Genomic DNA, 21,483 nt, shown 5'->3' on the forward strand with positions numbered 1-21,483 from the left:
ACTCCTGGATACATGTTTTCAAACTTGAGAAGTTAGGAGTTTGCACACACACATCAACCAGAGACCTTTATTTCTTTAGGAACCAATCACTTTATTGCAAGGAACGGCAAAATTGAAAGAAGGAAAACTTCAGTGAACTTTTCTGCAAGGGCAATACTGGGGACTGCATAGCAGACAGAGTGACCTTGTGCAGTCACCCCTGACTCTGGGAAAAGTCCAGGTATCAGTCTTTCTTGTCACCGTCACCCAGGGTAAGCTTGTCAAAGAGGTACTCTGCCAGGCCGTCTTCCGCGGACCCCGTCTTCCTCAGGATGCTGACATGGCCCGCCAGCTCCTTCATGAACTCCACCTGCTGGTCCAGGTAGCCGGTCTCCAGGAAGTGGCACAGGTGGGGGTCGCGCTTTTCAGTGGCCAGCTGGTGCAGGTCGAGCAGGCTCTGGTTGATGTGCTCCTCCACGTTCAGAGCATCTTGCATGGCTTTGAGACCACTCTCCCACTCTTGGGTCTCCGGCTTCCTGATGTTATGGAAGGAGACGCGGCCCCCACGCCGGTTCTGCAGGGACATCAGGCTCTCAGCCCTCTTGCTATGCTCGTGGGAGTGGAGCAGGAAGAAGCGGGAGAAGTGCTTTAAGCCCACATCATCACGGTCGAGGTAGAAGGCCACTGCCAGGCACTGGAAGGAGGCGTGGAGCTCCAGGGCAGCATGGCTGTTGAGTGCGGCCTCACACTCTGGGTGGTAGTCCTGGCGCACCTGCGAGGGCGGTGCGGGCAGCCTGACTCGCACCGCAGGTGTGCTAGGTGAGAAGGCTAGAGTGACGGCGAAGCCACGGCGCCGGCCCAGGTAGCCTGGGAGAGTCCCCAGGGTGGACAGTGAAGGTGGCCTGAGACAGGCGGCTCAAATCAGGGCGGCAGCTCTGGGATGAACCGGAAGTGGGTTCTGTTACCAGGTTTACGAGGGGGACGGAAGTTCCATTTCTGTTGGAGACGGGGCGTGCTGGTGGGCGGAGCTCGAGCCCAGTGTTCCAGGTTCCACCAGAGCCTGGGTGGGGCAGAGACTGAGCTGAGCACCTGGCATCTATTACACTTTAAATTTTGCTGTAATATTTGTTTTTCAAGGACTTTCTCTTGTTCTCTAATTGCTCCCGTTTACAGCACCCTATTCTCATTTTATAAACCCACCGGCTTCCTTAGAGGACATGAATTTGCATTTTTTGGTAATGTTCTTTTCTTTTCCTGTATTACATTTGTTTTTTTCCTCCAGAAATAGTTCTGTTTGTTCATCATGATCCTCTCGTTCATTTCCCTCAGATATCTGGCAAGCATTTGTCCATCCATATTTGGGAGTCAAGGATTCGTTTGATTAGCCTCAGAATCAAATGATTAGCATGGATCTGATGTACAGTTATGACATCCATTTCATCAACATGCATCTCCTTTGTATGGTAGGCGGTGTGTGTCAGTTCCTTTGGGTGTATGTGGCGTAAAACTTTTAAGGTAGTATAGGGCCCCTTCCAAATGCTAAAAGCATGGCATTTCTCTGACATCAGAAAACTTACGTGGATCGCTCTTCAGATAGATGTGTCCCTCTGTTTTGCCTCATGTCTGCTCGGAGAAGGCAATGGCACCCCACTCCAGTACTCTTGCCTGGAAAATCCCATGGACAGAGGAGCCTGGTCGGCTGCAGTCCATGGGGTCGCTAGGAGTCGGACACGACTGAGCGACTTCACTTTCACTTTTCACTTTCATGCATTGGAGAAGGAAATGGCAGCCCGCTCCGGTGTTCTTGCCGGGAGAATCCCAGGGACGGCAGAGCCTGGTGGGCTGCCGCCTATGGGGTCGCACAGAGTCGGACACGACTGAAGCGACTTAGCAGCAGCAGCTGCTCTAATTTGGGTTCCTTTCCTGGTCAAGTAATTCACTGTCTTTGGAGTGTAGTTTTGGGAGATTAAGCTGATCAAATGCCACTTTGGCTTTGTCCAAGGTAAGGAGGATTGGGGTAGGGTCAGAGCTTGGGTGTGGCAAACAGAACTGTTGTTCAGAGAGGTGCTCTTCAACCTCACAGTCCACCAGGACCTTCTGCGCTGCTTGGATTTCATCAACTCTGTTCTTGAACTTTCTTTGAATGTGCTTAGCTTTCTACTACAGGCATATTATTTTTCTTTTTTTTTATGAAGTAAGGTTGATTTATACTGTGTTAGTTTCAGGTGTACAACTTAGTGATTCAATATCTCTATAGACTATACTCTGTTCAAAGTTACTGTAAAAATAATTGGTTCTATTCCCTGTGCTATATAACATATCTTAGTAGCTTATTTATTTTATGCAGAGTAGTTTGTTTCTCTCAATCCCCTACTTCTGTCTTGTACCTCTTCCTTTCTTTCTCCTTCTCCCTTTCTGTCTCCCCTTCCTGTACGAGTGGAACCTGTTAAGCACTAGTTTGTTATCTAAATGTGTAAATCTATTTCTGTTTTGTTACATTCATTTGCTCTATTTTTTAGATTCGAAATATAAGTGATAGCATACAGTATATGTCTTTCTCTGTCTGACTTATTTCATGAAGCATAATATCCTCCAGGTCCGTTCGTGTTGTTGCAAGTGGCAGATTTTGTCTTTTTATGGCTGAATAGTATTCCATTATAGTATTCTGTACACCACAGCTTTATCCATTCATCTGTTGATGGATACTTGGGCTATTGTAAATAATGTTGCTATGAACGTTGGGTTACACACATGTTTTCAAATTAGTGTTTTTATTTTATTTTCTTTGGATATATGCCCAGGAGTGGAATTGCTGGGTCATATGGTAGTCCTATTTTTCATTTTTTGAGAATTCTCCATACTGTTTTCTACAGTAGCTGCACCAATTTACATTCCCACCAAGAGAGTACTAGGGTTCTCTTTTCTTCACATCCTTGCCAACACTTGCTATTTGTGGTCTTCTTGATGATAGCCATTCTGACAGGTATGAGGAGATTTCTCAAGTGTTTTTGATTTGCATTTCTCTAATTAGTGATGTTGAATATCTTTTCATGTGCCTGTTGGCCATCTGTATGTCCTCCCTGGAAAGATGTCCACTCACGTGTTCTGCCCATTTTTCAGTTGGGTTGTTTGGGTTCTTTTTTCTTTTTTTTTATTGAGTTGTAGGAGCTGGTTACATATTTTTCATATTAACCCCTTATCATTCATATCATTTGAAAATATTTTCTCCCATTCAGTTGGTTGTCTTTTTGTTTTGTTGATGGCTTCCTTTGACGTGCAAAAGTTTTAAATTTACTTATGTCCCATTTGTTTATTTTTTCTTTTATTTCCTTTGCTTAGGAGACAGGTCCAAAATACTGCTGCCTTTTATGTCAAATAGTGTTTTTTCTTCTAGGAGTTCTGTGGTTTCTGGTCTAACATGTAGGTCTTTAATCCAGTTTTAATTTGTTTTTGTATATGGTGTGGAAATGTTCTAATCTCATTCTTTTACATGTAGCTGTCCAGTTTTCCCAGCACCACTCATTGAAGAGACTGTCTTTTTTCTGTTGTATATTCTTGCTTTCCTTTGTGGTGGATTAGTTGACCATAATGTACATGGCTTTATTTCTGTGCACTCTGTTCTGTTCCACTGATCTATGCATCTGCTTTGTGCCTTTTTAAGCTACTGTTTTGATACCGTCGCTTTGTAGCATAGTCTGAAATCACAGTGCATGATAGCTCCAGCTTTGTTCTTTTTTTCTTAAGATTGCTTTGTCTGTGTGGTTCCATATGAATTTTAGGATTATTTGTTCTAAGTTTTGTGGAAAATGTCATGGGTATTTTGAGAGGCATTGCATTAAATCTGTAGATTGCTTTGGACAATATGGACATTTTAACAGTATTCTTCTCATCCATGAAGGTGCCATAGCTTTCCCCTTCTTTGTAGCATCTTCAGTTTCCTTCATGAGTGTTTTATAGTTTTCAGAGTATAAGTCTTTCACGTCCTTGGTTAAGTTTATTCCTATATATTTTTTGATGTGATTTGAAATGAGGTTGTTTTCTTGCTTTCCCTTTCTGATAGTTCATTTATTACTAATTGAACTTTACTGCTAGTAAACAGTCTGTTCAGATTTTTTGTTTCTTCCAGATTCAGTCTTGGAAATTTTTGTATTTATAGAAATTTATCCATTTTTTCCTAGGTTGTCCAATTTGTTGGCATATAACTGTTTGAAATATTCTTTTATGATTTTTGTACCTTTGTGATATTAATTATAATTTCTCCTCTTTCATTTCTTATTTGGTTTCCTTTGGTCCTCTCTCTTTTTGTCTTTAGGCTTTTGGGTTTGTTTATCTTAGATTTTTTCCTTTTAATTTTTAGTTGGATGATAATTACAATATTGTGATAGCTTCTGCCATCCATCAACATGAATCAGCTATAGGTATACCTATGTCCCCTCCCTCTCAAACCTCCCACCCCACCCCCTATGTTGTCACAGAGCACTGGCTTTGGGTTCCCTGCATCATACAGCAAATTCCCGTTGGCTGTCTATTTTACGTATGGTAATGTATGTTTCAGTACTACTTTCTCAGGTCATCTCACCCTCTCCCTCCCGCTCTTTGACCCTAAGTCTGTTCTTTATGTCTGTGTCTCCTTTGCTGCCCTGCAAATAGGATCATCAGTACCATCTTTCTGGATTCCATATATATGCATTAATATATGATATTTGTCTTCTCTTTTTAACTTAGCTTCAGCTTGTGCAATAGGCTCTAGGTTCATCTACCTCGTTAGAACTGATTCAGATGTGTTCTTTTTTATGGCTGAGTAATATTCCATTGCTTACATATACCACTATTTCTTTATCCATTCATCTGCCCATGGAGATCTAGGTTGCTTCCATGTCTTAGCTATTGTACCCAGTGCTGCAGTGAACATTGGGGTAGGTGTGTCTTTTTCAATTATGCTTTCCTCAGAGTATATGCCCAGTGGTGAGATTGCTGGGTCATATGATAGTCTTAATCCTAGTTTTTTGTTGTGTTTTTAAGGAATCTCCATACTGTTCTCCATAGTGGCTGTATCAATTTGCATTCCTACCAGCAGTGCAGGAGGGTTCCCTTTTCTCCACACCTTCTCCAGCATTTATTGTTTGTAGACTGTTTGACGATGGTGATTCTGACCAGTGTAAGGTGATACCTCGTTGTAGTTTTTATTTGCATGTCTCTAATAATGAGTGATGTTGAGCATCTTTTCTTGTGTTTATTAGCCATCCGTATGTCTTCTTTGGAGAAATGTCTGTTTAGGTCTGCCCACTTTTTGATTGGGTTGTTTGTTTTTCTGGTATTGAGCTGCATGAGCTGCTTGTATATTTTGGAGATTAATCCTTTGTCAGTTGTTTCATTTGCTATTACTTTCTCCCATTCTGAGAGTTGTCTTTTCATCTTCTAGTTTCCTTCATTGTTCCAAAGCTTTTAAGTTTAATTAGGTCCCACTTGTTTATTTTTGTTTTTATTTTCTTTACTATAGGAGATAGGTCATAGAAGATCTTGCTGTGATTTATGTCAGAGTGTTCTGCCTATGTTTTCCTCTAAGAGTTTTACAGTTTCTGGTCTTACATTTAGGTCTTTAATCCATTTTAAGTTTTTATGTGTGTGTGTGTGTGTGTGTGTGTGTGTGTGTGTGTGTGTGTGTGTGTGTGTGTGTGTGTGTGTATGGTGTTAGGGAAAGCTCTAATTCCATTCTTTTCCATGTAGCTGCCCAATTTTCCCAGCACCATTTATTGAAAAGACTGTCTTTTCTCTGGTGTGTATTTTTGCTTCCTTTGTTGAAGGTGCCCATAGGTGCATGGATTAATCTCTGGGCTTTCTATCTATACAAATGTAGACCAATGGAACACATTGGTCCCTATTGCTGTTTTTGTGCCAGTACCATAGTGTCTTAATGTCTCTAGCTTTATAATGTGATCTGAAGTCAGGGAAGTTGATTCCTCCAACTCCATTCTTCTTAAGATTGCTTTGGCTGTTTGGGGACTTTTGTGTTTCCATACAAATTTTGAAATTATTTGTTCTTGTTCTGTGAAGAATACCATTGGTAGTTTCATCAGGATCACACTGAATCTACAGATTGCTTTGAGTAATATGGTCATTTAAGACAAGGGTGCCCACACTCACCACTGTTATTCAACATAGTTTGGGAAGTCCTAGCCATAGCAATCAGAAAAGAAAAAGAAATAAAAGGACTCCAGATTGGAAAAGAAGAAGTAAAACTCTCACTGCTGGCATATAACATGATTCTTTCATAGAAAACTCTAAAGATGACACCAGAAAATTACTAGCCCTAATCATTGAGTATAGCAAAGTGGCAGAGTATAGAATTAATACACAGAAATCCTTTGTGCCCCTATACACTAACAAAGAAAAGTCAGAAAGTGAAATTAAGAAAACAATCCCATCACCATTGCAACAAAAATAATAAAATACTTAGGAATAAGTTTACGTAAAGAGAGTTTACAAAAGACCTGTATGCAGAAAACTATAAGACACTGATGAAAGAAATTAAAGATGATACAAACAGAGAGGTATACCACATTCTTGGATTGGAATAATCAATATTGTGGTTTTATCTTTTAAAAAAAAAAAAACGCTCTTGGTTTCATTGATCTTTTCTATTGGTTTTTGAGCCTCTCTTATTTTCTCTCTGCTGTTGATAATTTCCTTCCTTCTACTAACTGTGTTCTTATTTTTCTAATTCCCATAGATGGTAGGTTAGGTTGTTTGAAGTTTTTGTCTCTTGTGGTATGCTTGTATCACTATAATGTTCCCTCTTAGAACTGCTGTGGTTGCGGCCCATAGATTTTGGGTTTATTCTGTGGGTGTTTGTTTGGTTTTTTTTTTGGCAGTGGTGGTGGTTGTTTGGAGAGGGGACCGTACCATACAGCATGTGAGATCTTCCTAGTAGTTCCCCAACCAGATTTGAACCTATACCTCCTGCATTGGAAGGGCAGAGTCTTAACCACTGAACTGCCACAGAAGTCCCCTTATCTCATAGATTCTGGAAAGTTGTGTTTCCATTGCCATTTGTCTTGAGGTATTTTCTAATATCCTCTTTGATTTCTTCATTGACCCACTGGTTTTTGTAGTGTTTTCCCATTTTTCTTCTTGTAATTAACTTCTGGTTTTATACCATTGTGGTCTGAAAAAATGCTTGATATACTTTCTATCCTCTTAAATTTATTGAGACTGGTTTTTTGGCCTTAGTATGTGATCCAGCCTGGAGAATATTCCATGTACACTTGAATATGCATCCTGCTGTTTTGGGATAGAATGTCTTATAGATGTCTATGAAGTCCAACTGGTATATTGTGTCATTTAAGACTACTGTTTCCTTGTTTGATTTTCTGTCTGGATGATCTGTCCATTGATATAAGTGAGGTGTTAATGTTCCCTACTATTATTGTATTATTGTCTGTTTCTCCTGTTATGTCTGATCTATTTGCTTTATATATTTAGATGTTCCTATAATAGATGCATATATGATAACAAATGTTATATCCTCTTCTGGTATTGATCCCTTTATCATTATATGATGTTCTTCTTTGTCTTTTGTTATAGACTTTGTGTTAAAGTCTGTTTTGTCTACTATGAGTATTGCCACCTCTGCTTTTATGTCATTTTTATTTGCATGAGAAATCTTTTCCCATCCTTTCACTTTAAGCCTATGCTTGTCTTTACCTCTTAAATAAGTCTCTTGTAGGTGGCATATAGATGGTCATGTTTTTTTTTTTTTTTCTATCCAGTAATTTTTTTTTCTATCCAGTCATTCACCTTTTTTCTGCAGATTAGATCATTAAGTCCATTGAACTTTAAAGTGATCATTGATGTGTATGTACTTATTACCAGTTTGTTATTTGTTTTCTGGTTGTTTCTGTAGTGACCCTCTGTTCTGTTCTTTTAGTTTCTTCCCTGATGATTGGATGATTTTCTTTAGCGGCATAGTTGTGTTCCTTTCTCTCTAGTTTTTGTAAATCTGTAGGTTTTTGATTTGTGGTTACCTTGGGATTCAGATATGGTGACTTATAACTATAATTGTTTTTAACTGGTAGTCATTTAAATTCAAACATATTGTAAAAGGTCTTCGTTATTTTAGCTCCCTTCCTTCACATTTTGTGTTTTTGATGTCATACTTTACATCTTCATATTGATGCCTTAACTGTTATTGTATTTATAGTTGATTTTTCAGTTTTTTGTCTTTTAATATCTATACTAGCTTATTTAAGTGGTTCCTCCATAGCTTTTACTATATATTTGCCTTTACTGGTGGGGTTTTTCCTTTTCTGTACATTCTTAGTTCTTGTTGTAGCCTTTGATTTTCTATGCAGAGGAGATTCTTTACCATTTTCTTTAGGATTGATTTAGTATTGATGGACTCTTAGTTTTTGCTTCTCTGCAAAGTTCCTTATCTCTTTTTCAACTCTGAATGATAATTTTGCTGGGTAGGGCGTCTTAGGTTATAGAGTTTTCCCTTTAATCACTTTAAAATACCATGCCTCTACCTTCTGGCTTGCAAAGTTTCTGCTATCAGTCAGCTGATAGCATTATGGGTGTTCCTTTGTATATGATTCTATTTTTCTCTTGTTGCCTTTAGAATTCTGTTTAATTTTTGCCATTTTAATTATGATACATTCTGGTGTAGATCTTTCTGCTTTCCTTTTATTTTGGACCTTCTTTGCTTCCTATGCCTGGATAACAATTTCCTTCAGGTTTGGGAAGTTTTCATCCATAAATCTATCAAATTTATTTTTGATCTCTGTTTTTTTCTTATTAACTATACTCCTTTATGACTTCTATAATACAAATGTTAGTCGTATTTGATGTTTTCCTAGAGGTCCCTTCAGTTCTCATTTCTTGAACTGGATTTTTTTTTTTTTTTTGCTGTTCTGATTGAGTGGTTTTCATAATCTTTCAGATCTCTTATGCATGCTTCTGTATCACTTAGTCTGCTGTTAATCCCTCGTAGTGTTTTTTTTTTTTTCCATTTAACTTATTGTATTCTTCAGCTCTGACTGGTTCTTTTTTATATCTTCTAGTTTCTTGTTAAAATTCTTGCTATATTCATCTATTTTTTCCCTAGTTCACTTAGCATTCTTATTACTAATTATTTGAACTCTTTATCTGGTCAATTAATTATCTGTTTCAGTATTTTTTTCATTTTTCAGAGTTTTTTCTCATGTGTGTGTGTGAAAAAAATTCCTTCATCTTCTCATTTTGTTTAACTTTGTCTGTCTCTCTGAAATTAGGTAAAACAGTGACCAGTCCCATTCTTGAAGGCGTGTCCTTTTGTGGGAGCATCCTTAAACAATTTGTGTGTGCCCAGTAGCTTTGGTGGTAGAGCTGAATCTGAAGTGAGCATGAATCATATCTTCACCAAGGATTTCTTGGCAGCTATCTCCTTGGTGGGCAGTAGGGCTGGAGATGGAGGAGCTAGAGTCAGAGCCAGGTATGAGATGGGGCTTCTCCTATGCTGGGTGGCAAATGCCACTCTATTCGGGGTGGGATTGAGTCCCAAAGTGCTGGAGCAGAAGCCTAGAGGGTTGGGTCTAAGCTGGTTATGTTTCCTCTAAATGTATGTTCTCCCTTCTCCCAGCATCAACATTTTGACCCTGGAAGGGAGCAGCGCTGGAGCAAGAGGGGCCAGAGTGGGTTCCGTGTGTGGGTCTGGGCTTGTGCTTGGTTTGTCCCAGCACCCAGTCTGAGTTCCAGATATTCCTGACCTGCTGCCTCCCTAGAGTGCCATCATTGGCTGCCCTTGCCCCATTTAGATGTAGTGCTGGGTCTGAGCCAGCTCCATACCCCACAACTGTGCGCTCTCTTCAGCAATGGCAGCCTTTGCCTTAGTGGGGAGCTATGTGATGGAGCAAGACGGGCCAGAGCATGCACTTGGAGTAGACTGGGGAATGCCCTAGGGTGGTTGCAGGAAACTGGATAGAGTCCCAGTCCGTCTCAATCTTCTTCCTCTGCCTTGTTTTAACAGCCAGCAGGTGTGTACATGAGTGGTGTCTAGGTTTCTCACAGCACCCTTGCCAGTGCTATTGGTCTTCAAGCCAGCCAAGGGGACTCATCTTCCCCGGATCAGACCCCAGGTCTGGGGTGCCCAGTATGTGGTTTGAACCACTCACTCCCCAGGGAAGATCCCAAGCACATGTGATCTCCCTCGTCTGTGTTCCCTGCTGGGAGCACAGGTCCCAATCCTATTGCTTCTCCTCCCTCCCTCCCTCCCTCCCTATGTGTATCCTTCTTCCAGTCTTCATTGTAGAATAGAAGAGCCTTCCTGTCAGTCTCCATTTTGTTTTCAGTGATGAATTACTCCACATGTAGATGTATTTTTGATCTGTTCATGAGGGGAGGTAAGCTCAGCGTCCTCCTCCTTTGCTATCTTGATCTCCCAGTAGTCTGCTGCAGTTACTTTTAATTCTCTGGTTTTATAATTGTGAAAGCATATCATGGTTTTATCTTTCAGGCATGCCTCAAAATCTCTGGTTTGCTAACTATATCCTTTCTCATTTAGAGAATTGTTTTTGTTTCTAGCCTGCCAGTATGAGTCAAGTATCACTTTTTACTATTTCAAAATAAAATGCTTGTTTTTTAAAAAGTTAATACATGTGCATGGCTTAAAAACCACATAGTTTTCTCTCTGTAGTCAATCAGTGGAGTATTACTTGCTAGAATAAGGAGAAGAAAGAGGAAGAAAAAGAAATAATACGCATGTGAAGAAAAATCATAGACACATAAGAGAGGAATCTTTAGAAACTTATTCTTTAGAATCATGTCACTTTTGAGTATACATGGAGCAATTACTGAGACAGACTAAATTCTGGGCCACACAACAGGTCTCTGTAAATTTTAACAGATTTAAATCATGCAAGATATGTTCTCTGACCACAGTGGGATTGAACTAGAAATCATTAACAGTAAGATATTTGATGAATCCCCCAATATTTGAAAGCTAATAATACAATATACTTCTAAATAATCCAAAAGTCAAAGAATAATGGGTGTTTCAAAATTATCTGGAATGGGCCCATGGGCAGAGGAGCCTGGAGGGCTACAGTCCATAGGGTCACAAAGAGTCAGACGTGACTGGAGTGACTTGGCAGGCAGTAAGTAAAATCCAACATATCAAAATTTGTGAGATGTGGCTAAATCAGTGCTTAGATGGAAATGTATAAGAACCAAATACCTATATTAAAAAACAAAAAGAAGTCTGAAATTATCGAACTTCCCACCTTAAGAAATGGAAAGAATGAGGAACAAAAGAAATCTAAATCAAGCAGAGGGAAGAGTTTGTTGCAAGCCAAGCAGTGTCTTATAACCTGGGACAAAGCTAAGATGTTGAGGAGCATGGCTACTATTATTGGGGGCTGGCCCCAGGGAGAGACCAGTGGGTCAACTTTAGGGTCTGTGGTTGAACTGGCCATTTGGAATAGACGTCTAAGTGAGAAGTCTTTCTACTGTGTGATGATGAAAGATACTGAAACAAAGACCTGGGACAGACTGAGAGTTCCTTTTAGGCTCTGCTGCTAAGTCACTTCAGTCATGTCCAACTCTGTGCGACCCCATAGAAGGCAGCCCACCAGGCTCCCCATCCCTGGGATTCTCCAGGCAAGAACACTGGAGTGGGTTGCCATTTCCTTCTCCAGTGCATGAAAGTGAAAAGTGAAAGTGAAGTCACTCAGTCCTGTCTGGCTGTTCGCGACCCCATGGACTGCAGCCTACCAGGCTCCCCCGTTCTGGGCTGAGGTACATTGAGGTGACTACCTAAGACTTGGTCCTTTAAATGACCTTTGTGCCTGGAATCAAGTAACTGGACAAAAAGAGCCAATTCAGAATCATATGTCCTTCTTGTCGGTTATCTAACTTCCTGCCCCTAGGGAAAAAGATGGAAATCCAACCTACATGCTAAGATTGACCTTGAAGCATGATACATCACCTTTCTAGATTTTCCTTGATATGTTTTAAAAATTTTATTTTAATCTGTATCAAAAGGCTGTATATGGCACAGTTCCGTTTATGTGAAATGTCTAGAATGGACAAACCTATAGAGAAAAAATGTAGATTAGTATTTGCCAGGGGCTGGAGGGAAGGGGAATGGGGAGTGACTGCTAATGGGTATGAATGGGTACATGGCTTCTCTGGGGGATAATGAAAATGCCTTGAAATGATGTAGTCGTGTGATTGTTGCATTACTCTTCGAATGTACTAAAAAACATTGAATGGTATACTTGGAACCGTATGGTATGCAATCATATCTTGATAAGGCTGTTATTTTTTTTTAAAAGGAGCAGTGTGTCAGCCAAAGATCAGACTGTGCAACAAAGATGAAATTCAGAGTAGGCTGTGCAGCTCATTTGTCATGAAATGTTACTACTTTCATCACTTGGCAATATTGAAGGAAGCAAATTTTCATGTTAATGATGGCTTCTTTTCTACCACCCAGCGGTAGAATAAGATGAATAAAACATTCAGAAAAAAAAGGATTGAATACTCCTTATGGGAAAGGGAAACTGGTAAAACTGAATCCATCAATGAAATGAAATGAAGTGAAGTCACTCAGTCGTGTCTGACTCTTCGCAACACCATGGGCTGTAGCCTACCAGGCTTCTCTGCCCATGGGATTTTCCAGGCAAGAGTAGTGGAGTGGGCTGCCATTTCCCTTCTCCAGGGGATCCTCCCAACCCAGGGGTCAAACCCGGGTCTCCCACATTGCAGACAGATGCTTTACTATCTGAGCCACCAGGGAAGCCATGTACCCATTCATACCCATTAGCAGACCCTTCCCAATCCCCTTCCCTCCAGCCCCTGGCAAATACTAAGCCCTATTATTGAATCCATCAATAATTACTTGTTAATTTCTGTGTGTGAAACTGTTCTAGGTATACTACAGAAGAAAGAAATCCTTGAGAAACAAGTTCCTGGCCTATAAATACTCTGTCTTTTAACACCCATTGAATTTGACTTTTCAGCCTCACCCATACTAAATGTATAGGGCATTTTTGTTTGTTTTCACTTTTGGTCTGCCTTTAACATGCTTTATTCAGCATCCATCTTGAGCAGATGCTCTTGTTGGCCACTAGATGGAAGCCTAACAACATCTACATTTTCAAATGCTTGCTTTTTGCGATCACTTGATTTATTCAAACTAGATTTGTGGCATGAACAAAAGATGTCACCAGATTTTTCTTTAAGCTGTTGTTGGTTTTTAAAGTCTGAATTGTCATCTGTGTTTATTGCACAGTTGCCCAGTCTGAGTAATTTACTGATGTTGCTGTCAGTCATTACAGTCATCCAAACCATGTCAGTCTAGCCTGCCACCTGTTTGGAGACCCAAGATGGACTGAGATTGGACTCTTACCATTCACCTTCTCCCTGCCATTCCAAGAATTCCCTTTCCTTGTGGTAGATTGCATTATTGACTCAAAATTCTTTCTTCGCTCCCTGTCCTAATCATGGCTTCATTGATGGTGGTAAATAATCCTCTCTTCCCTGACTTGGGGTGTTCCAAGCCAATTGTTTTGGTCAATGATATATGAGAAGACCTAAGGTTTGTCAAGTTTGACCAAAAGATGTAAGTGTGCTTGCATGGTTGGGCATGGCCTCTTATGTTTCTTCCATCCACCATTTGAAGAACATGCCCTAGGCAGGTTGCAGAGAAATGAGACATGTAGAACAGAAGGGAATCTAGCTCAACCAAACTCAACCTATAGCCAAGCCTAGCAGGTAGAAGCTGACTCCTGCAAATGTCATTCTGCAGACCTGTGAATGTGATTTTGAGGTTGCTTGTTAGACAGCTTTACTGCAGCAAAATTGCCTAAGGCAACTCCCTACGCAAGAGTTTCAAAGCTAGGTATTTTACAAATGTGGTTCCCCTGTATGGAATGATAGCAGCCAGAATTTGGTTACTGTCAGTTATAAATATAGTAGCTGTGAGCCATTGCAAATTGATACCTGTTAAAATCACTTTTCTTGTCCCAATTCACTTCAGCAAGTGCTTGAATGCAAATCTGTTGAAGAGGATAAATTTACCTTTATGTAGTGTCTTAAGACTCAGTTACCATGAAAACCAGTAAGCTCAAGGATCAGCATGACCCTGTATTGTACATGCAAAGAAAAAAGTATTTCCTAGGTGCCAGTTATTTGGCTTTGGTTCTTTACAGAGGAGGTACGATAAGTTTCTTTTATAAAGTAGCATATGGTGGAGATGGCTGACAGGTACAGAAAAAGATGCTCAACATCATTAATCATCAGGGAGATGCAGAGCAAAACCACAATGAGATATCACCTCAAGCCTGACATCAAAAAGAACACAAATAATAAATGTTGGAGAGGATGTGGAGGAAAGAGACCCCTTTTTTACACTGTTGGTTGGAATGGAAATTGGTGAAGCCACTCTGGAAAACAGTATGGAGCTTTCTCAGAGAACTAAAAATAGAGCTACCATATGACCTAGCAATTCCACTTTTCAGTGTATATCGGGGAAAGAAAAATAAAAACACCACTTTGAAGAGATATATCCACCCCATTGTTCATAGTAGCATTACTTATGATAGCCAAGATACCAAAGCAACTCAAGTGCCCATCAACAGATGAAGGCGTAAAGAAGATGTAATATATGAGTGCAGCACTGCAGGGGACCTTTTGAAGGAGGTTGCCATTATCTTCATTACCTCCACCATAGTTTGGTCTCAGGTCAAACAACAGGGAGGGAACACAGCCCCGCCCATCAACAGAAAATTGGATTAAAGATGTACTGAGCACGGCCCCGCCCATCAGAACAAGACCCAGTTTCCCCCAGTCACACTATTCCATCAGGAAGCTTACAGAAGCCTCTTACCTTATCCATCAGAGGGCAGACAGACTGAAAACCACAGTCACAGAAAACTAATCAAATTGATCACACGGACCCCGACCTTATCTAACTCAATGAAACTATGAGCCATGCCGTGTAGGGCTGCCCAAGACGGACGGGTCATGGCGGAGAGTTCTGACAAAATGTGGTCCACTGGAGAAGGGAATGGCAAATCACTTCAGTATTCTTGCCTTGAGAACCCCAATGAAAGGAATGAAAAGGCAAAAAGACAGGACACTGAAAGATGAACTCCCCAGTTCGGTAGGTAGGTGCCCAATATGTTACTGGAGAAGAGTGGAGAAATAACTCCAGAAAGAATGAAGAGGCAGAGCCAAAGCAAGAACACCACTCAGTTGTGGATGTGACTGGTGATGGAAGTAAACTCTGATGCTGGAAAGAACAGTATTGCATAGGAACCTGGAATGTTAGATCCATGAATCAAGGTAAATTGGAAGTGGTCAAACAGGAGATGGCAAGAGTGAACATCGCCTAAAATGGACTGGAATGGGTGAATTTAATTCAGATGACCATTATATCTAGTACTGTGGGCAAGAATCCTTTAGAAGAAATGGAGTAGCCCTCAGAGTCAACAAGAGAGTCCAAAATGCAGTTCTTGGGTGCAATCTCAAAAATGACAGAATGATCTCTGTTTGTTTCCAAGGCAAACCATTCAATATCACAGTAATCCAAGTCTGTGTCACAACCAGTGATGGTGAAGTAGCTGAAGTTGAACTGTTCTGTGAAGACCTACAAGACCTTCTAGAACAAACACCCAAAAAAGATGTCCTTTTCATTACAGGGGACTGGAATGCAAAAGGAGGAAGTCAAGAGCTACCTGGAGTAACAGGCAAATTTGGCCTTGGAGTACAAAATGAAGCAGGGCAAAGGCTAATAGAATTTTGCCAAGAGAACACACTTGTCTTAGCAATCATCCTCTTCCAACAACACGAGAGGAGACTCTACACATGGACATCACCAGATGGTCAATAGTGAAATCTGATTGATTATATTCTTTGCAGCCAAAGATGGAGAAGCTCTATGCAGTCAGAAAAAAACAAGACCAGGAGCTGACTGTGGCTCAGATCATGACTGCTTATTGCCAAATTCAGACTTCAGTTGAAAAAAGGAGGGAAAACCACTAGACCATCCAGGTATGACCTAAGTCAAATCCCTTGCGATTTTACAATAGAAGTGAGAAATAGATTCAAGGGATTAGATCTGATAGAGTGCCTGAAGAACTATGGATGGAGGTTCATGACATTGGACAGGAGGCAGGGATCAAGACCATCCCCAAGAAAAAGAAATGCAAAAAGGCAAAATGGCTTTCTGAGGAGGCCTTACAAATATCTGAGAAAAGAAGAGACGCTAAAGGCAAAGGAGAAAAGGAAAGATATACCCATCTGAATGCAGAGTTCCAGAGAATAGCAAGGAGAGATAACAAAGCCTTCCTCAGTGATCAATGCAAGGAAATATAGGAAAACAACAGAATGAGAAAGACTAGAGCTCTCTTCAAGAAAATTAGAGATACCAAGGAAACATTTCATGCAAAGATGGGCACAGTAAAGGACAGAAACGAATTGGTATGGACCTAACAGAAGCAGAAGATATGAAGAAGAGGTGGCAAGAATACACAGAAGAACTATACAAAAAAGATCTTCATGACCCAGATAACCACAATGGTGTGATCACTCACCTAGAGCCAGTCGTCCTGGAATGCAAAGTCCAATGGGCCTTAGGAAGCATCACTATGAACAAAGCTAGTGGAGGTGATGGAATTCCAGCTGAGCTCTTTCAAATCCTAAAAGATGATGCTGTGAAAGTGCTGCACTCAATAGGCCAGCAAATGTGGAAAACTCAGCAGTGGCCACAGGACTGGAAAGGTTAGTTTTCATTCCAATCCCAAAGAGAGGCAATGCCAAAGAATGTTCAAACTACCACACAATTTTACTCATCTCACACTGTAGCAACATAATCCTCAAAATTCTCCAAGCCAGGCTTCAGCAGTTCATGAACCATGAGCTCCCAGATGTTCAAACTGGATTTACATGTTTTTCAGTGTTAGCCAAATTAAATTTCCTTTTAGGAAGAGAAAGATTATGCATATTGTGATTGCCATGAGGGCACAGTCACCATTGTACCAACAATACCCCAACCAGGCATGGCAGACAGTAATTATTAGATAATTATTATTTTTACAAAATGAATGATTTAACAACCAACCAATGAATGCAATCATATGCTCTGGTTTTGGGGGTAGTCTGAGAAAAGCAGAAACTGTCTCCCGGTATAAGTTGTCAAATGTCATGGCACCCAGCAGAAATCCACACTGATCTTTTTTTAACATGCAGATTTCCTTGTTCAGCTCTGGCTACAGAGTACAGGTGGAACATTAGCAGTGCTGGAAACATTTTCAGTGATAGCAGTTTATATAGTTGAGGGCTGGAGAAATTTACTGAGGGAAATTTTTTAAGAAAGAACTCTTCAGTCTTCAAAAGCAGATACTAACAAGAATGTGAGATTGAAGCATATAAAATCTGAATGTATATAGAGAAAATTAATGTAAATTTGTCTTTTAAAATTCCAGGATGAATAGTCACTCTTTGGAGGTTGAAAAAGTAGTTTAGGTCAAATTAAAGACACCGGTGCATACGTTACAAAGTAGAGACTGGAGGTGAAGGACATGTTTCACCAATAGGGTGTATAGCCTCAACATATTGATGAGGTTAATAAAGTATTAGATGAACTCATGGAATATAAGAGTTTGCAAGACAATTAAGAGGGGGTTTCTGGCATGATCTTTAGCTTTTAAAGTCAGCAAAGAGAGAAAAGTACCAAATAGGATAAGAATCAATTTGGTTCTATTAATGTCATCTGAAATACTGATTGGACAGTGGGTGGTATTTCATATATTACATTGCTGTGTTCTGATGAAAGTGATTAATAATATACACTGTTTTAAAAACATACAAAAGACTGTGAACAGTATGTAAAGACTGAGATAATGAAGGGCTTGTGTGAAAGTAGCTGTAAATCTGTGGGCCCAGAGTGCTGGAAGTGAGCCACACTAATGGATCATATACCAAAGCCTTGGTATCAACTGCCCCCACTCTCTTCAGTCATCACCATCAAACTGTGCTGTAGAATCCTAACTTCTGGTCTGGGATTATGTGGGGAAATGTCGCATGAGTGCGTCTGCCAGGGGAGAGGAAGGGATGGAGGAGATGGTGGCACTGGTGGTTGAGGGCCCTGAGTAATAATACTGTCTCTGAGGAGAGAAGAGATACTTACATGGGAGAAAAACTGTTTAGGGTCTGAAGTCATGATTCACATGTTATCATTTGGATCCCTTAATCATGTTTACAGTTCAGAAACAACACATTTTGTAGACTCCTCCATGTTAGGAAACAAGCTTCAAATCATATTTCAATGTTTCCAAAATCGATGCTAATCCTTTTAATCAGGGGTGCTGAATAAACTTGTTGCTTTGTCAAACTGGGAAATAGTTCAAGTGGCCATGACCTACACATTAGATTAGTTCTTCAATGTAATAACTTGTAAAGCTACATTTTGTAAATGGGACATCAAATCATTGCCTTTCATCTGCTTTTGAAATCTTAATTGCCAAAGGGAATTTTTTTGAGTAAAGTTAATTTTGGAAGTTAAATATAAATGTTTCACATTGTCAATCAACAATTTCAAAAAAAGCATAACCATATGTTTCTTATACATAAAAACAAAACTACATGTTGTCCTATTTTCTTCATATTTCTTCACATGCAGTGAAAGATTTATGCATTGGTTTTGTCAGGAGTGAAAAATATTTTCTCAAATTAAGTTATCCAAGAATATTGGTATGTAAATACTAAAAAATGTTACCACGGAAGGTTCTAGAATATATTATAAAAATGGTATAAATACTGGAAACTCATCTCTTATGAGATATATGAATGTGAAGGAGAACTAACTAGATTTTATTCAAGTTATTTTGGTTATTATTATAAACAAGATTTACCTTAAAACAGTGCTGTAAATTTCACATTAAACCCTTAAAATACTGTTTTTGCAATACTTTGTAACCAAACTATGCTGGTGTGCTTTGGAAGGTATGAGTTATCTCTAGATTGTGGTCAGTTTCAAATGTATACAAAAGTAGACAGAGTATTACAATAAATTCCCATATTCCCATTGTTACCAATCCAAACTTGGGCCCACTCGCCCTCATTCGGTAAAGTAATCTATTAACTCTGCGTTTTGGTGCAAAGAAATGTAGCATTTACTGCAGGGAACCAAGCAAGGAATTCAGGATAGCTAATGCTCAAAACACCCACACTTCCTGATAGGTTTGAAAAGCATTTTGAAAGGCAAGTTGAGGAAGGGGCATCTCAGGGTATGTGATCAGCTTGTGCATAGTTCTTTGATTGATTGATGGTAAGGTACCAGGGCGATGTCACAGGGGTCAACATTATCAGTCCTTAGGCACCAGTAAGTCTGGAGGGAGGTACATGCTCAGATCATCAAGTAGTTAAATTTCTTCCATTTGGTGGTGTTAAATTTTACAAAAAACATTATTTTGACCGTGCCATGTGGCTTGAGGGATCTTAGTTCTCCGACCAGGTGACCAGGGCTTGGACCTGGGCCCCTGGCAATAAAAGCCCCAAGTCCTAACCACTGGCCTGCCAGAGAATTCTCTGGTGATGGTTTTAACATCTGTAAAACAACTCAGGAAATGTACATAAAGGTATTATTATTTAGGTACTTCAGAGAGGAGCTAAGGCAGAGGATATGGGGCAGGGGTCTCTCCTAGAAATGACCCACAGTGTTCTGCTCAGTTATACCATCTCCCACCTTCAACAGTTACTGACTCCTGGCGATATTTCCTCACCCATTATTATTTTGAAGAAATGCTAAGATATTTTATGCATAAATATTTCAGTGTGCATCCATATAACAGAACTCTTTGTTAAATCAAATAATACCACACTACCTTTAAATGTGCTTTGAATAGTTTTGTATTTATAACTGGAAAGGCAAAGCAGTTTCAAAGATGAGAACTTTGCTCTCAAAGTGTCTTGCATTGTAGGAGTGAATGTCGCCGAGGGACCATTTCATGTAAATTGGCAGTTATGTGAGCTATAGCTCTGAAGAACAGTGCACTTCAGTCAACAAAAGTTCATGAGCCATGCTTTCCCCATCTGACTGGAAAAATAAAACTGCAGAATTACATACCAGCAAATATGGAGGTACTGAAGTACTTTCTCAAGTCTTAGGTTTACTATGTTAGAAGTTGAAAAAAAAAAACTACTTGTTGGTCCCCTTTGTAATATTAAGAGGCATCTTGCAATCCTGCTCCAGTCATAAATATAACCTGGGAAGACTGGTTTTTAAAAATTTCATATTTCCAGCCCAGGTACACTAGAGGTTTATAAGAGTGATTCCTAACAGTCTGTGCTTTGTGAAAAAAGTACTGTGAAGAAGTCAGTTCTTTATTTTTCTTGAGATGGTCATACTTAAAAGTATGATGATCGGCAATGCTATTTCATAATTATTCTTAGGTATTTGACATACTCTATGTAATGTATATGAATATGTTGAGAAAGGAATGTTTCCTGCCATATCAGTGAATCAGACATTTTTTATATCATATTTTTCAGCCCTTCCATTAAGGTAAATTTTGAGTGGTATCATGCTACTTTATCACAGGGTGGTACAGTTCAAGTAAAAAAATCACACATGGATGTTTTGTAAGGGCAGCATCCATGCTCAGCAGTGGTGACCACAGGAAGTGTGTCTCTAGGAAAGCCAGCCCTGCTGCACTTAGATCGTCACTGAAGCCCAGGGTGAGCTTGTCAGTGAGGGACTCTGTTATGGCAGCATGCAGGGCCCCCATCTTGCTACCCAGAACTCTGCTTCAAACAAAATGAAGACCCCTTGATTTCATTCCCCTCCCAATCCCTTTCCCTTCACTATTTCTGGAGATCAACCCCAGTCATGATGTTCAGGCCATATTTTTACGTCTCCTCTACTCACAGGCATCCACATTCACCAGGGCCTCACCTGACCCACGCCCACCCCATATACCACATTGTTTATTAGGGGAAGGTACATTTTGTATTGTTCAGGGTCCCATGGGTCGCCTTCTTCCCTCCCTCTGTGCAGATCTTGAGCGGCCTGTGGACAGGGCATTTGTAGCTCAAGCGACTCCTGGATACCTGTTTTAAAACCTGAAAGGTTAAGGGTTTGCACACATGAATCAACAAGGGACCTTTATTTCCTTAGGAAGCGATTTATTGGAAGAACTGGCAACACTGAAAGAAGGAAAACTTAAATGAACTTATTCTGCAAGGGCAATACTGCAGTCTGCATGGCAGGACTCGGGGGAAAGTCCAGTCCAGGCTCAGTCCTTCTTGTCGCCGTCACCCAGGCTGAGCTTGTCAAAGAAGTACTCTGCCAGGGCACATTCCGGGAACCCCACGTTGCTCAGGTTGCCGAGTTGGTTCCCCAGCTCCTTCATGGACTCGACCTGCTGGTCCAGGGAGCCAGTCTCCAGGAAGTGGCACAGGTGGGCGTCACTGCTGTTGGTGGCCAGCTGGTGCAGGTCGAGCAGGCTCTGGTTGACGCTCTTCTCCAGG

The 21,483-nt window shown here is 40.3% G+C and overlaps 1 pseudogene; it reads right to left on the minus strand.

The window, feature by feature from the left end:
• Positions 1–223: 223 nt before the first annotated feature.
• On the minus strand, positions 224–20,741 carry LOC138071830 (ferritin heavy chain pseudogene; annotated as a pseudogene).
• Positions 20,742–21,483: the final 742 nt, after the last annotated feature.

The sequence above is a fragment of the Capricornis sumatraensis genome, chromosome X (assembly GCF_032405125.1).
Source record: "Capricornis sumatraensis isolate serow.1 chromosome X, serow.2, whole genome shotgun sequence".
Taxonomy (NCBI): Eukaryota; Metazoa; Chordata; class Mammalia; order Artiodactyla; family Bovidae; genus Capricornis; species Capricornis sumatraensis.